This window comes from Electrophorus electricus, chromosome 10 (assembly GCF_013358815.1).
Source record: "Electrophorus electricus isolate fEleEle1 chromosome 10, fEleEle1.pri, whole genome shotgun sequence".
Classification (NCBI taxonomy): domain Eukaryota; kingdom Metazoa; phylum Chordata; class Actinopteri; order Gymnotiformes; family Gymnotidae; genus Electrophorus; species Electrophorus electricus.
In genome coordinates, this window is record NC_049544.1 from 24,774,870 (window position 1) to 24,789,555 (window position 14,686).

The 14,686-nt window shown below is 38.8% G+C and overlaps 1 long non-coding RNA gene across 1 annotated transcript; it reads left to right on the forward strand.

Annotated features, from left to right (window-relative positions):
* The first annotated feature begins 371 nt into the window (after positions 1–371).
* Positions 372–7,857, forward strand: LOC113589296. Its single transcript, XR_003411952.2, has 4 exons — positions 372–451; positions 976–1,026; positions 1,248–1,452; positions 1,674–7,857. It is a non-coding gene; the product is annotated as an uncharacterized LOC113589296 (long non-coding RNA).
* The last annotated feature ends 6,829 nt before the right edge of the window (positions 7,858–14,686 follow it).

Below are 14,686 nucleotides of genomic sequence, written 5' to 3' on the forward strand. Positions count from 1 at the left end.
CACACACACACACACTCAGACACACAAACACAAATACACACAGACACCTCTCCCCGACACCTCTTCACATCTTATTTGCCAGATGTACTCAAACGGGGCAATAAGCAAACCTTTCAGAAAACATCACAATTTCCTTTTATTAATTTTTTCTGCAATCTCTAAACAAATCTGGTTACTTTACAAGTTTTATCACACTAGGTTCTTGTCCATTATCACACTTTGGGCCCATTTCACATCTGAGAGTGGTTTTTGGGGAGCGTTGGATTGTAATTTACCGCTTTTATCCGAAAACCATCTCTTTTCTCCACTTAAATGGTGATTTCTTTTCTTAAAGCCGTGTTTTACGGTACTTCACTCCTTTAGTTCACAGTCATATTTGTAAGCGGTACATCTGAAAACTTTTGTCAAGATCTCCGAACGAACTTGGACATGGCTCAACCGTTTTCAAAAGGTACGTTCTTTTTATCCGTTCATGTTAAAACGTATTGGTATAAGTTACTAAAAAGGCTGACTCAGAAATCTAGCTATTTATTTAGCTAATGGTTGAAATACTTTATCATGCGTTGTATGATTTAATTCGGTGAGGCTTAGCGTCATAATTTCAGGTATAGATAAAACATACATTTAACAATCAATCATTACATATTATCTACAAGCTATCGTATCTATTCTTTTTTGTAAGCTAGCTAGGAAAAGGATACTTGTCTTTATTCTGATGGTTATTGATCAATATGTAATATGACCATTGTGTTTTAGAGTACGTGAAACATTTTGATCGACTGAAACTCTTGATCAATGGCTATTATTATTCTCGTGGCTAGCTATATAGAAAAACTTTAACTTCGAAGTAGGTGATTCTATTTACTTAAATTAAGCATTAAATGACACAACATCTATTTGTTCTGGTAAAGAGGATACCATCATGATGATCTTTTATGCTCACAGTCTATAATTATGTTCTATGTATTTCCGTAGGTTCAGACGATCATGAGTTCCTTGAATCTGTGGAGAGAATTCCCGACCAAGGTAATTTCTAATTTGTGAACTTTTTTTACATTTTAATTTTGTAATTTATTTATCATTTTAATTTTATTTTTTATTAGCAGATATAATGACAAGATGATGATGAAACAGTTTATATACTGAATGAGTTGATACAAGGTATTACATTCTAGAGGGAGTCTAACATATGTTAAAATACTGTATTTTGTCTAAAGGTTTATGCAGTGCATTAATTTGTCACACAGAGGCAGAAGGGGTGAATTCCTCTACCGTCAACCACTATTCATCGAGCCCTCCGGTTGAGCTCACAATTTTTTTCACGGGACCTTAAACAACTGGCGATGTCTTTAGAAACGTATGCAGAGGTTACTGTGGCTAATAACAAACGTCTAAATAACTCTAGGCCTGTTCAAGCTGTTCAACCACTAACCTGTAGGCCACCATCACCGCGTAAGTATAATTTTAAAAGCATGATTATTAATCATATTTATACTAGATTAATTGAATCAAAAATATTTTCTAAGATGGCTCTAACGATAGGGATCAGGAGTTGAGTCTGTTTGAATGGGAGGATGATTTAAGAGTGCCTCCCCCATCATGTGGTTGATCTGATAAAGAATTCTAACTAATTACTGAAAAGAATCCATTTTTCCCCACTTGATTCCTAAAAGCTGTTATCAGTATTGTTTAGTCAACGGTGACACGTCATACCAGGATCAGACACTGGAGTCGGAAGTGGGAGAAGCAACAGCGGCGGCAGCATCACCTCCTGACGATCTTTCCCAACGGGAGCGTATGTTGCCTCTTCTGGATCGAGCGTTTGCTAATCTGATCTCTACGCCTGTATACGGTCCTGGGTGTGGGTTTGGTTCTGCATTGTATGACGTGTTGAGATTTCTAAATCAGTGTACATCAGAAGAAATATTGCTGTTACACATGCATACTGAATATATGGCATCATACTATGGCTCAAATACCTGAATAATAACCAACTAGGTAATGCTTTCAAAAAATCTGAAAACATACAGGTTAGTCAAAATGACATTTTCTATGAACTGAATCAAAGTTTAATACATTTACAAAATAGTTTATGCCAGCAAGCTTCTTTGAACCAATATGTACTACACGCATATGTACTACACGCATATGTACTAGCATTAACGTCAGAATCTGTTAGTCAAAATGAATATGAACTGCAGAGTCCTGAAAACACACAGGTTAGTCAACATGACATTTTCTATTAACTGAATCAGTGCTTGGCTGCATTAAATGAGAGGCTCTTAAGTGGTGAATGTACTCAATAGCTAGGTTCACAGAATTCTTCAACTTGTTTTGATAACGAAGAACAGAGTCCTGGAATGTATGAAACTGATGTAGAATTTCTCCCTTCAGATAATACTGAAAACCGTATGGAAATGAAACAAACGGTATGGTATAGATCCTGACATTAGAATAATTCGTAAAGAAAAGTTCAATAACACAGAAATTAGGAGGAGAGTTAATTTTGCCTCACTGGGTAACATTAATAGTACTGCAGAATTTTCCAATTACGTTCTAGAGGTTATAAACGGTATGATGGATACCGTTAATGAAATAGCTAGTCTGAGAGATGCTGTAAATTTTCTAGTTCAAAGTCCTAATCTGAATTTTTCATCACAACTTGAGTCGAATCAGGGCCGTGGAACTAGACTCTTTTCTAGCCACGCTTGAGAAAGCTATGCAGAGCAATCTTGAGATCCTGGCAAGTGATGGTATGGAATTTGTGATTCCGATAGTGCACCCCCCCCCCCCTAAAGGAGGTGTTAGGAATAAATTATCACATCTCTTCAGATCAGATGTTTTCCGAAGGAAGATGAGACATCTGTATGTTTTTTACAACACTGACAACAATCTGTCTTCTGCCTTATGTGTCGCACAGCTTTTGAATCCTCAGGAAACGCCCCAATACGTTAAAAATGTTGCTAGTCAGATACAGCGGGGTGTAGGATTATCTGATAACTATACGGTTAGTTTTAACAATATAAACCGATTTGAGAAGGTAATGAATTGTAAAATAGTTGTGTTGTGTCAGACGTTCAACAAAAGCGGTTACTATTTTTTTTTAAACTAGCAGGACACCCCATGAGAGAACCATTTTCTTATTCTTACGCGACAACCATTACTACGGTGTTAAAAATATTGAGGGTCTTCTCGGGTTTCAATACGTCTGTTGTTTTTGTTACAAAGGGTTCACAAGTATGAGAAAACACAGATGCGAGTATTACTGTAACGTATGTCTTGATCGGGAATGTAATAGTTATACTCAGAATACGTGTTCAGATTGTCTAAGACTGTAGGTCAGATTACTGCTACGAAAAACACAAAGAAGAGATGCGAAACTTGTTGGGTGATACATATTCGTTATGCAAAATAGGATTCTACTGCCCCAAATGCGGAATGGTAGAACATCTGAGCCCCTTTAGCACAGGTAAAAAAGAACATAAATGTGCTCAGCCTCGGTGCAAAGTTTGTAATGAAAAAATAGAATCGGAGGTCAAACACGAATGTTTCATACAACAGGTAGAGAGGTAGAGACGGCAGACAGGTAGAGATGGCAGACGAACGTTACATATTTTATGATATAGAGTCCAGACAGGAAACGGGGGTACATATAACTAATTTTATATGCTGCATGGGGTTTACTGAGGGTGTGTGGACGGCTGAAGGGGATGGGTACATTGAAGCCTTTTTTAAAATGTTCCATCATAGATACACATTTGTAGCACATAATGCAAGGGGATATGATTCCTATATTTTGTTTAATTATCTGGTGAAAGAAGGGGTTACTCCTACTATCATAGCACAAGGGGGGAAACGTTTGTGCTTTGAAGACACCACTTATGAACAGAGATTTATAGACAGACTCTCATTCCTACCTATGAAACTTAGCGCCATTACAAAAGCCATGGGGTTTACAAATGCTAAAAAGGAACATTCCCACACTTCTACAACACCCTAGAGAATCAGAACTATGTGGGGTCGTATCCTCAGCCTGAGTTTCATGGTGTGGATACGATGAAGCCCAAAGAGAGGCAAGATTTCTTTGATTGGTATGAAACAGTCACTGATAAAGTCTTTGACTTCAGAAAAGAGATTAAAGAATACTGCTGTAATGATGTAAAGATTTTGAAAACGGTATAAAATTTTCAGGAGTGCGATTCTGAGAGACACAGGCGTTGACCTGTTCAATCGATTGCCATAGCATCCGTATGCTTGAAAATATTCCGCACCATGTTCCTGCCCGAAAACACTTTGGCCATCCCTCCCCTAGATAAATACATCAACTGTCAGAAATCTTTCTCGATGCTGTCTATTTAATGGCTCAAGTACATTTCAGACAAACAGAACATACCCATTCAACATGCACTTAACAATGGGGAAGCCAAAATCAGAAATTATTTTGTAGATGGTTACTTTGATGATGGTAAAACGCACAAAGCGTTCAAGTTTCTCAGCTGCTTTTATCATGGATGTGATACGTGCTTTCCATCGTGTACGCCACACCCTTTAAGTAAAACCTCAGGAACCTTCAGAGACATTCATCAGAACAGTCTTAACAAAATTCAGATGCTGCAGTGCATTCACAAATTGTCTGTAACCACCATGTGCGGAACATGAATGGAATGATATGAAAAAGAATGATGAAGATGTAAAAAAAATTCTCAAAACCTTTGACTTTCCAGAGCGCTTAAATCCTCGGGATGCTCTGTTTGGGGGTCGTACGAATGCCCTATAGCTCTATTACACAGCTCAACCTGGTGAAAGAATTGATTACTATGACTTCGCCTCCCTCTACGTTTATGTGAATAAGATAAAAATGTACCCCATAGGTCAGCCTGTTATCCTTTATCGTGACTTTGGGTCATTGGAAAACTACTTTGGCATCATCAAGGTAAAGGTTTTACCTCCCTGGGGGTTTTGGGCCCCTGTTCTTCCCTACTGGGTAAAGAAGAAACTCTTGTTTCCTCTCGGTAGAACCTGCGCTGAGCAACAACAGCATAGCTGTGATCATGGGGATGATGAGAGGGCCCTGATAGGTGCTTGGTGCAGTTTGGAGCTGATGATGGCCCTGCAGAAGGTACAGTTTGATTAAAGTATTTGAGATTTGGCACTTTCCTAATAGAACAAATTAGCTGTTTTCAGAATACATTAAAATGTTTATGAAAACCAAACGAGAGCTCAGGTTATCCTTCCTGGGTGGTTGATGAAACCACAAAAAAAGGAGTACATTCAAAATATGAGGAGAATGAAGGCATTAAGCTGGAGGAAGAGGAAATTTCAGTCAACCTGGTCAAAAGGTCCGTAGCTAAGCTCACGGTGAATTCTTTGTGGGGTAAGATATGTCAAAAAGCAGACAGGACAAACACGGTTTTGCTCAGAGATCCTGATGAGTTTTTAGAGTACATGTTCTCGAACCTGTACGATGGAAGTCATTTCTCTTCTCTGAACGACGAGGTGGCATTGATGCAGTAGCGTCACAAGGGACATCAGTTGCTGTAAACCAGGGTATGCTAATGTGTTCATAGGTATTTATACGACCGCGTATACCTGGCTCGAGCTGTACAATTTGATAGATCATTTATAAGACCTTTGCTTGTACACAGACACGGATAGCATCATCCTCAGAAGTCGTCAAGGTGATTGGATACCGCCTTTGGGCGATTACCTGGGGGGTCTTACAAGTGAGTTGGACTGTGGTGACAAGATTGTGGAATTTGTCAGCTCAGGACCTAAAACATACTGGTATAGGACTCTCAAACGTAAAACAACCATGAAAGCCAAAGGTATCACTTTAAACTATTCAAATGCTAAACTCGCAAACCTGAAATCTGATGGAACTGGTTGACGAATGTGAAAAACGGTGATCAGACTAGAGTACTTACAACAGCCCACAATCAAATCATGAGAGATAAAAAGGGCTTTCTCTTGAAAAACAAATCACAAATGAAAAGATTCAGGATTGTTTATGACAAACTTATTTTGTTGCCTGATTTCAGGACTCTGCCGTATGAATCTGATTGTATATAGGATTTGTTTTTTTGTTTTTTTCTGCTATTGTAAAATGTCTAACTCATTGTTTTGATGCTAGAATGCAAGTACCATTTTCATGTATCTTTTGCGGTCCTAGCAATAGCGGAAAATCTTTTTTCATCAAAACATTACTTGAAAATTGTAATGAGATGTTGTCTAAAGTTCCTGATAACATTGTATGGTGTTATACGTGTTGGCAAGCTCTGTATGATGAGCTGATGAACAAAAACATTAATTTTGTTCAGGGAATACCAGAATCTTTGTGTGATGATGAACTGTTTCCCCTCAGCAGGACTAACCTTCTAATTCTAGACGATTTGATGAATAATGCCAGTAAGAACAAAGAAGTAGAAAAAGCTTTTTACAAAGTATAGTCATCATAGGAACATGAGTGTATTGTATTTGGTACAGAATCTGTTTTTTCAGGGAAAAACCAGCAGAACTATCAGCCTGAACGCAAACTACATGATTTTATTTAAGAACCTCAGAGAAAAGTCACAGATCAGCGTATTGGCTCATCAGCTGTATCCGGGAAATGCCAAATATTTTGTGGAATGTTTTCAAGACGTCACCTCTAGACCTTACTGGTATTTATTTGTTGATTTGAAAGCTCAGACGCCAGAAGACCTTCGTCGTAGGTCAAGCGTGTTTTCCAGGGAGACCCCTGCGTTGTACGTTCCTAAAAAAAAGCTTTAAAATATTGAAAAAAAAGGTCTATACGACTAAAGTTAAATCTAACGATGCTGAATACCATTTATAAGTCATTCCCCCGGCAGAGGAAGGTTATATTCCGTAAGGCGTCGGCGGACCTCATACTTTACATTTACGAATTGGCTTTTAATCTACTCTGGTAACATCCCTCTGACGGCTCCTCAGTATCGGCTTTTGAAAAGACATAAAAAGTGGATAAAACTGTTTGCTAATAAAAGATCGTCTATAGGTACAAAGAGAAAAGCTATTAAAAAGAGGTTTCCTCTTACCCCTGCTTAGCATAGCTGACCCCTTTATAAGCAGTTTGATAGCATCGCGCAAAGATTAAAATGGATACTGCAGAGAAGATGTATTTGGTACCCCATCATCAGATAGGAAAAACTTAGAAACATAAAACAATAAACAAATTTAAGACAGATCGTGGAAAGCGACCTAAACGAAATGATATGACATATTTTAACCAGGTCTAACTTGTACCCTTTTGAAAAGGTTGAACTTTACGCATCGACGTTGCAACGATTTTTAAATATAGTTAAAAGCGGAGAAGAAGAAATTGCTCGAGTGACCCTATCCCTGCCCGCCGAACCTGAAAATAAGGCAGTGAGCGGGGTAAAGAAAGAAGCCAGTCGAATGGTTGAGGACGAAATCGCTAAAGAGATAGGTAATGTCCCTGCGAGAGCTAGAAAATTGCTTCCTACGTCATGGACAAAATTGCAAAATACGGTGATGTAACATTGTGGAACAATGAAGGAGAGTTTATTTTCAAAGGAATAACTGTTAAAGGATCGCACATGTTGGACTTGATTAAAAAGTTAACCGCCACCCAAAAGATATCTTTTGACCAGTGACTTTTAGGGTGGTACAAAATGCTGCATGCCGTAGCCAAATTAAATGTTCCGTATTCAACCATTCCTAATGATGGTGTTCGTCGAAAACCGTCAGACATTTAAAAATTCTAAATCATCGTATTCACCAGTTTCACCCACTACTCCCTCATGACCCGATAGCAACGATTCTTCTTCTATTCTCGGACCTTCTGTTTCTAAACCCCTTTCCGCTTGGTTGAAATTTGATTAAATACATAAACACATTAATGAATATTGTTGTAACAATTATTATTGTAATCTTTACTAAATAATAAAATGTAATTACAAAAGACATTTTACGTATCATAAGTCTGTTATTTAACACACACGCACACATTACATCTGTAAATTCAACTTTTCACAGGTATTAGATCGCATGCAATTAAAGGTACAGTTCTTATTTATTCTAGGATACATGTTTTTCACATAAGATAGTACTGCTTTATAGTTTTGTTTTAAAATAACGGTATACATCGATATAATCTGATTAAAAGATAGTCCTTTAGCCCTTTGACACAAAAAAATACACAATGTTGCCCACAACAAACAATCAAAACTCTGAACTTGTTTAGAGTTATGTTTTATTTGTTTACAGTTCTTTTTCGTAAATGAATAAATAAAATGAGGGAAAAGTTCATAGTTTGGTGGGTTTCTGTATGAATCGAAAAATTCTCCTGAGGTTTTGTTGTTGAGATGCAGAGCTAACCAGTATTCTCCAGGTATGTGACTGGGGGTGAGTGTTCACTATGTACAGAGCAGGGAATCGTCTCAGCTTAACCCTGGGCAGCTGGTCGCACGGAGCCACGTTGCAAAAGATCCTCTCCAAATCATGACAGCTTCTCATTACATTCATGAGCTCTCTGGTGTCCGTTATTTATTTTATTGATAATCGATGAGTATGTTGCGGCGATTGTTAATTTCCAAAATACTGTAAAAATTGGCGAGATTTATGGTCCTCGGGAGCGGGTCTTTAAATCTGTGTTCCAGTCTTATATTACCCGACTTAATTAACGACAAGTGCTGCCCGCAATCATCAACTGGGGATAGATTAAAAGCTATAAGGGTATATCCAGCAATGTATTTTTGCCAATTGATGGACATAGCCTGATCTTTAAGCTGTTTTCCTGAAACTAGAACTAATGAATAATATTCACGGACCACATTCCCGGACTGAAAATTGGGTTGATATGGTTTTGCAGGATGCTGCTTTCCCTCGACACAGAGAGCGATAAACTCTGTGTCGTACTGTCTAAAATTAAAATGACTTTATGGCAGGCTCTGCTGTAAGCCTCATTGTCAACCATCCCGATAATGAGAGTTTTAGGGAGCGGTCCGAGGAAGAGGTTTTCTTGGGTGCACACACGACTCCCGGATGGTAAACTGAAGGTTTTCATGCAAGCTCTGTCGTAGGAGTATTTGGCGGTGGCGCTTAAAATGGCCTGTGTGTAACCTAATTTGACAGCTGGTAAAACGGTCACTTATTTTACAAACAAAGAAGCCATTAGTATTTTTAGAACGTAATCCCCGGCTCGCACATTATATATATATATATATATATATATATATATATATATATATATATATATATATATAAAGGATAGCATGTACATGTATTATTGGCTTCTGATACTAGAGAACTCCACTGACTGTTAGACTCACGTACTACACACATCATCTTTTACAAATTATATACGGATTTGATTTTATCGGTAACGTTTACTGTTCTGATTCTATTTTCAGGGGTTTTACAGAACAGCGTGATCAACTCCGTTCTCGGCACTCTTTTTTTGGCCCGAGTACCAGGGTTCAGGTTTTCGTGCAGCTTCCAGTAGTCCGCGACGTCGTCGTGTACCTGCTCCCCGCACACGGGATCGGTTTTTTCTACAAACTCTTTGAGAGCGGATTTGATGTTCTGTTTCTCCTGCAGGTTGGTTACCACTACCTCAGCGATAGCCTGAATCTTGCTCGAGGATGGAGGTATCTGAATGCCGCACAGCTTCAAAGCTCTGGCTCTGTGTATGAACCACAGCTTGAACAGTTTTTTTATCAGCTTAGGTGCGTTGAGGCTGAAATAGGATTCATCCGGTTCGTACAGGCATGTGTGCTGACGCTGACTAGGTGGTCAACAGCACAACCGTAACAGTTTTCTCTCATATCTTCATCAGCAATTCTATACATCAGATTCCTGATCACAGCTCGAACGACAACTGCTAGCACTGGTGGGTTGATGCACCCATCGGTTTCGTTGTTATTCATGTTTTCACAAAAGCTTGTTTCAGAGCGTCCGCTCTCACTATCATCCACACCTGTAAGAGCCGCTTCATCATCATATGAGTTCATTGCTGGAGTATAGAATATCATTCCTGTTTCTATACTCATCGTTTCAGGCCGTAAGGTTTCAGCGAATCCATGCCCACTCCTGTTTATATTAGATGGGCGGGGGTGTGCGAGGTGGGGGTGGGGGTGGGGTTATTGCTCACTGCAGCAACACCGGGTTCGGTTTCCCTTTGACACGTGACACTATGTATGGGTATCAAATGTCCGCTTCAAACTTATCACTTTTAAAGAATCATTAAACAAAACATGTTACAACTGTTTAAATAACACATCGATCAGGCTGAAATACTTTTGTAGCTGAAAGCAGTTGCTACATCCAAAGTTCATTACTGAATCTCTCCCGATATCCGCTCCAGGTTCATGAGGTTTACGGCCGTGAATCACTGAGATCACCCACAGAGATCATCTTCGCCATGACGTATGGAGGTCTCTGGCTTTTCCATTCATGTTCGCTAACACCCTCGGAACACCACAGCTTTCTCGTTAACGTAATCAATCTCCGTGCGCCATCTTCTGAACTCTTTCCAGTCATAGTGATCAACCACTTGTTCTGTAGCTCGTGTCCAATGGGTCTCACCCAGCCCCGAGATCGTGAAAAGCGTTACTTTGCCCTTTTCTGCATCAAAAACGTACCCCACATTACGATTATCTTTCCATTTTTAAATTGACTTTATTAAGAAAATTCAATTCAATACAAACACTAATACAAAAACCTCACAAACAATATCCACCGGAGGACCCAGACTACCTTCACGCTATACATTAACAATTAACAATACCATTTACATCTGTAAATTAGGAATACATCATCTATTTATATGTCCAAAAGAGTCCAGGGAAATATCTTTTTTCCTCTCATATCAATCGTCTTCAACCTTTTTAACTCACACACGATCTGTTTAAATATTGTTTCTGCAGGTATTATACATTGCTCAATAATCATCTTACATCGTGTTTTCCAAATCTTCGAATTTATCACACAAACAATCATCCAACAAAAGTCCTTCACATTCTCAGTCAAATTCTCATTAAACACTCCATACATAATACTTTTCCTGTTACGACCCCATTTAAACCTTCCATTTTCTCCCAAATTTCAATAGTCCCTGTGCACTGCAGTAATAAATGTTCTATCGTTTCATCGGCTATGCAATTATACATCGGACATTCCTTTGTTGTAACAAAACAACTCCATTTGACAATACATCGTACAGGCAGTCTTCCAACAGATATAAGCCATGCAGTATCTCGAACATTTTCCGAGATACTTTTAGACTGTACATTTTTAACCCCTCTATGTATTTTAAAATCTTCAGTTAACACACCATTAACATTAATTTGTACTTTTGATTTACTAGACAATAATTTAATCATATTTACAAACCTCTCTGGAGAAACTATAATGTTGCAATGTACACCATAAGTAGTGTCTAGAAATATAATCGAAGGCCTTTTTCTGATCCAGTCCTATTATATAAAAATCCCTCTCAGACCCTTCATTAACCAAACTCCTTATTACTCCTAAACTATCCCACATTTATCTTCTTCTTATCGCACATGTCTGTTCCAACTCTATGATATCATTCAATATTTCTGACATCCTATTAACGATTATCTTTTAGTACCCAATAATGAATTGAGTCACTCCACGCCAATTTCTTGATTCTTTCTATAGTAGCGAATCGCTTTTTAGGCGCGTATGGACATACAGTCATTGTTGACATTATTTGATAGCATTAATATTTCACTAATAAAGAGTTCATTCGATGATTCATACTCTTACACTGGGGGCACAGCTACACTTAAATGAGCATGTACGAGGGTCTGTTTTTTGGGAGGGCTTGCACGCTACACAGGATTGGTCAGACTGGGTGGTTGGGCAGAAAGAAAAAAGCTGGCAAAATTGTATCTTTCTGGCCTAGTTCTGACCCTGGGAGGAATTTTGTCAGAAAGTTTTTCCTGGATGGTAGTGGGGAGGACTTGTGAGGAGGTGTGTCTTAGAGAATCAGCCAATGGGAGGGGAGTGGGAGGGGTGAGTGAGAGAGACACACAACCGAGACCCATATGCACGTTTGAGTGTCAGTACATGACCGCAGCGGAGCAGAGCGGACATTAAAGACTGGGTGGTACATATTCGTTCAAGACTCGTAACGTTTATTTACTTTAATCACTTGAATATTTCACAAATAAAGATTTTTTTTAAAAAGTCAATAAAACCATTTTGAGGATCCCTCATTGTGTCTTATTTTCATATAAAATTGTCACATCATAAATCATATAATAATAATAATATTATATATATATATATATATATATATATATATATATATATATATATATATATATATATAATATTAATAATTATATATATCTATATCTATATTTATATATATAAAAATATGTGGGGTGGGGGGATGACTGACATCTGTCAAATCAATCAAATCAAATCAAGCAATAAATCATTTTTGACGGTTAGTAAATATTCTCTCTGTCCACACTTGAAATTCTGGGGGTTGAAGTTAAATTAGTGGTCACAGAGAGTAGGAGAGACAGGCTGTGTGACAACATAAAATATTAAGATAAATAAAACATTAAAATAAGTAAACAAGAATTCAGTAATAGTGTAATGTGAATATAATATACAATAATAATATAATGATGTATATACAATATAATAAGTCTGATGAGAGGATAGAGTGGAACACCCTGTCATGTATGAATGAACTGATAATTAACTTGTGCTTGGGTCTGATGATGTATTTTGTAACCAATCAGGCTACATATTCTTGTGTGATCTCACCCATTATCTAGACCAATCATATTAAGGGAGTGTGGCGGGTGAAAGGGGGGAACACCAATCATATTAGGCTACATGACTCATGTTTTGGACAGGTAGCACCTGAAAACTGTATACAAGAATCTTGATTTTCACCTGAAGATTCACAGACAATGTGTCCAACACACAAGAAGAGTCTCCTGTTTCTTCACCTATTAGACACCAAATTTCATATTTTTTACATTGCAGCCATAAATGTTTCAATGTTTCAAGATCATTTGAATTTCTTCTAGCTGACTGAGACGCTCTCTGTGTTCCAGGTGTGCTGGGTGAACAGATCTGGGGTGTGACTTACACTCCTGAAAGTGTGTGTGCTCTGATCGGATCTTCTGTTGATCTCTACTGCTCTTATCAATACCCTGCAGGACTCACTCTGGTTCATTAAATGGCAGGCAGGTGTTGGCCCTGTGTATGTGAGAGAGGAAGAGTCAGAACTCCCCGAATAAGTGTAGTATGACGCTCACTCACCTGAGAGAGAGTGACGCTCACACATACAGGTTCAGATTCTACACTGATGATCCTGCTGATAAATACACTGGTAAGCCTGGAGTCACTCTGTCTGTCACAGGTAATGATCTATAAAGAAGGTTTATTTTGTTATATGAATATTCAGTAGATGAGAATAACAAACCTTGTTTAAAACCTACTGCAGGGCTGAAGATTAACATTTCAGACACACATGGTGGAAAGAATCTGAAGTGTAGCTCCACCTGCACCCTGTCCAACAAGCCCACTTACATCTGGTACAAGAACTGACAGCAAGTGTCTCACTGCACATCTGTCTTCTGCTCTGTACATGCAGACGGTGGTGCAGTCAGATATGAATGTGCTGTTGAAGGCCATGAGAACCTCACCTCTCCAGCAGTGTGTGAGTGGACAGTTTACAACATATACAAACAACCCACTCAGAAATATCAACTAATAGTTATGTAGGTGTTATGTAGGTGCAGTTTGCTCTGTGTGATCCTCTTGTGTTCTGAGTGTAAAATGTTCACTGATATGTTGAGTTTCTCTCCTGCTCAGACTCTCCCAGAGTCCCGTCTGTTACTGCCTGTGTCTGGGGACTCGGTCACACTGCTGTGCTACAGTGACTCCAACCCCATCAGCTCTTACACCTGGTACAGGAAGAGATGCCACACCTATTGGAAATGGCACCAATTTAACTTTAAACGCTGGGACAGTTGGACTTTTCTACCGTGAGGCAAAGAATCACTTTGGGTCCTCCAGCTCACCAGAATGGTCATTTCCATCAGGTACGTTATGGGCTGAACTGAGTTCCTACGGTGGTTAAAGAGACTCCCAGCACACAGTTCTAGAATCTCTTCTTACTTGCACTCTCCTCTCTGGCTCTGCTGTATTTGAGTTCACTGAGTTGTGTGACTGTTCACACGTGTGTAAAGGCTTCTCACTGCTGCAGATAACACAGCTGTAAAATACACAGCTTCTGGAGTCACTGTGGGTGTGTTTCTGCCACTCGCTGCTGCCCTCCGATGGACGAGGTGAGATGTGGAAGCCACATTTAAGACATTTTTCGCACTTTTCATACACCATAATATTATTGTTTTAGTTGCCTTATGTCTGAAATTAACCCAACAATCCTGTATATCATTTTTTTCCCATCATACATTGGCCTGGATCTATAAAATATTATAGAACTTTTGTGCATGTTTGAGTGAGAGAGAGAGAGAGAGAGACTCCAGTGGTTATTTCTCTCATTACTGTATAACAGGTGTGTGAGTAACAGCTGTATAAGAACTGGAAAGTGCAGAAGTGAATGTGAAGCTGGTGATGTTTGTGTGTCACTCTTACAGGAGTCGAGCTGCAGCTCTCAGGAGCAGGTGTGAGGAGAACAGCAGGAATGTGA